A 3,179-nucleotide genomic window follows, 5' to 3' on the forward strand; every position below is an offset into this window, starting at 1 on the left:
AATTGTTGAAGCCAAGTACATTTTGCCAATAGGAAAATGCAGCTCCACTGAACATTTTCACTGGCTCTGATTTGAAACAGCTTAGCAAGTGTAATACAAAAGTGTCTGAGGATGACTGGAAACAACATAGACTTGAAGACATTAAAGATCGAATGTTTTTACTTTTATACACATGTATAGGAAGGAAAATGGGAGTGGTTTGTTACCATTTCATTGCAATTGTACATATACTAATAAATTGAACTCTATTTAAAAAGCCATATTAGAAATATTGATACCTTGCAATAAATATTCAAAACTATGAATATATTCAAAACCTGCACAATACAAATTAAAAGTAAAACTCTATCATATGATATGAAATCTCACTACCGGGTACATATTCAAAAGAAATAAAATTGGTATGTCAAAGAGGTACTGGCATGCCCATGTTCATTGCAGTATTATTCACACTAACCAAGATATGGAAACCACCTAAGGGTCCCCTGACAACAAGATTGAATGAAGCAAATGTGGTATATATATACATACACTATGGAATACTATTAAGCCTTAAAAAAAGAAGGAAACCCTGTCATTTGGAACAACATGGATAAACTTCAGGCTATTATGCTAAGTAAAATAAGCCAGGCACAGAAAGGCAAGTACTGCATGATCTCACTCATAAGGGAATCTAAAAAAGCTGAAATCATAGAAATAGAGAGTAGAATGGTGATTGCCAGGGGCGGTGGGGTGAGGGTTGGGAATGGGAGATGTCGGTTAAAAGTCACAAAGTTTCAGTTACGTTGAGTAAGTTCTGGAGATCTATCATACGGCAAGGTGGCTATAGTTAATAATAACATATTGCATACTCAAAAATTGCTAAGAGAATAGGTTTCAAATGTCCTCACCACACAAAATAATAAGTATTTGAGGTGATGGATATGTTAATTAGCTTGTTTAAACCATTTCACAGTGTATATATACATCAAACATCATGTTGTGTATAGTAAGTATACACAATTTTTTTTTTTAGTTACAAAATTTAATTGAAAGGATCAAGTAGTGGTTAGTGGTCAAACCAATCCACATTGATATCTTTGAAGTGTTCAGCTGCTAATTTTTAAATAAAGGTAACAAATACCAATCAGAGTCTCATAACATTGCGTAGGATCTACATAAACTTGATTCTGGACATAGTTCAATACACAAGGGTAAGAGAGTGACAGTGTAAACACCAATGATTAAACCAAAGGCACAATTTTCCAAATTCCTTTGAGTAAGACAGGATAAATTCTAAATTTTTACAAATCTAAAGCCACATAAAACTCAAAGCAATCTATTTTTCTACCTGAGATCAAAATAAGTTTCCTTTTTCCTATCTAAACATAATTCTTGGCACCGAGGCAAATCCGAATTTATGTGATATACTTTGTCAAACTGTTCCAAAAATTTTAAGCCCTACTTTAGAGAGAAATTCTCATGTTACAAATATATATTTGCATATTTTTCTTCAAAGACTAATGACATATTTATGAGGTTAATAGGCCTGTAATGGGACCATTATACTACTAATAACATGAAAATAAAAAACTATTCATCTATCCAAAGTGTTCCTGAATAGAACAACAAGAAATGGGATCACGGAATCTATGTACATATATGAATCACTAAGAGTTCAGAAATTAAGCTCACTTTAAGAAAACTCATTCTATTCTATCTGGAGGAGAGGTTGCAAAATTGTGATGTGTACCAAAAATATTGTGTATAAAAGCTCCAAAGCAAGCATCAGCCTAAACTGGCAATAACTGCAACTTAAATTAAAAATTATATCCAACTAGATCTTTACTGTGGCTATGCAACTTCTTGTTTTGTGGCCTGCAGGTGTTTACTGAGATAACAACCTCTTATCTCTTGCACCTCTCTCACCGTTCCTTCACCACAAAGACAAAGGAATAAACCAATCAGCTCTTCAGCTTCCTTTCTCAGGGTTGTCTTTGGCAATGCTTCCAAATTTTGAAAGCAAAAGAAATTGCTGAAGTAAAAAAGAAGATGAAAACACTGTATGTGATGTATGAAAACCAATCTAAGACTGTGAACTGAGAAAGAAACAGCAGAAGGAAGGCTGAGCAGCAGTCTACCCTCAACAGCAACAGAAAATACAAAATGGGGGTCGGGGGAGCAGCTGTTACTCCTCTGGCCCTTGGTCCACATTATTTCCCAATTAGAAGACTCTGGAACCAAAATTTCAAACTCTGAAAAAGATGATGCCTTTGGAGGAGGAGCTAGGGAAGTGAATAAATGATAAAGAAGTACAGCAGTAGCTTTAGCTGTCAATGAGTTTCTTTGCTCTGGCATTGGCGATGTCAATACGATCTTTGTTGGCGTCAGCCTTTTCTGTGATCCGTTCTGTTTGTCTGTTTGAGCTTCAGTCTCAGTGCCCACCTCCAGAGCCATGTCTTTTAGATTTCCCAGGATACTGCCCACTTGAGTCACGTTCTCTTCATTTCATCTTCTCTGGCATCATTAGTTACATGTTTAATGTATCCTCTGCAGGCTGCTCCTGCTGTTGGTTGCTGAGGCTGACCATTTGCCACCTGGCCTGGCTGCTTAGATATTACATTGCTAGGTGAGTTGTCTCTGCCATCTCTCCACGTCGTCTTATAGGCCTTACCAGATTCGAAGTTCTTTGTTCTATTACATGGGCAAACACAAAGGCCACAGCACTTGTTGAGTTCTGTTACAGTCTTCTCTGCCTCTCTCATGTCTTTATGTATTTGGTCCATTCCTTCGTCCATGCGATTGAGTTGTTCCCCTTGTTCATCCAGCATAGTGATGGTCTTGATTCCCGCATCCTGAGACTCACTGGCTAAACCCAGGATTCTCCTTGTACTTTCCAGAGACTCATCAGTAGCCTGGTGAGCCCTCAGCTGAATTTCTTCTGATGACAGATTATCCATGATAAATCAAAACTCTATCAGGCACAGAAATGGACATGTGGATATTCAAGCGGTTCTGGTCATTCCTTCTCGGCCGCTGCAGCTCAGACACCTCCAGACCGGACCTGGAGCTGCACCCTTGTCGCGCCTGTGCGCCCACAATTTTTATTTGTCAATTATACCTTAATGGAACTGAAAAAAAAAAAAGGAGAAGGACAATGAGAAAGGCGAATGCGATGCAGGAGAGAACCAAGCAAGCTT

At 37.8% G+C, this 3,179-nt stretch overlaps 1 pseudogene; it reads right to left on the reverse strand.

Moving 5' to 3' along the window:
• Positions 1-2,305: 2,305 nt before the first annotated feature.
• On the reverse strand, positions 2,306-2,939 carry LOC105812845 (annotated as a pseudogene).
• Positions 2,940-3,179: the final 240 nt, after the last annotated feature.

This window comes from Propithecus coquereli, unplaced genomic scaffold (genome assembly GCF_000956105.1).
Source record: "Propithecus coquereli isolate 6110/MARCELLA unplaced genomic scaffold, Pcoq_1.0 Scaffold267, whole genome shotgun sequence".
In the NCBI taxonomy this organism is placed as follows: Eukaryota; Metazoa; Chordata; class Mammalia; order Primates; family Indriidae; genus Propithecus; species Propithecus coquereli.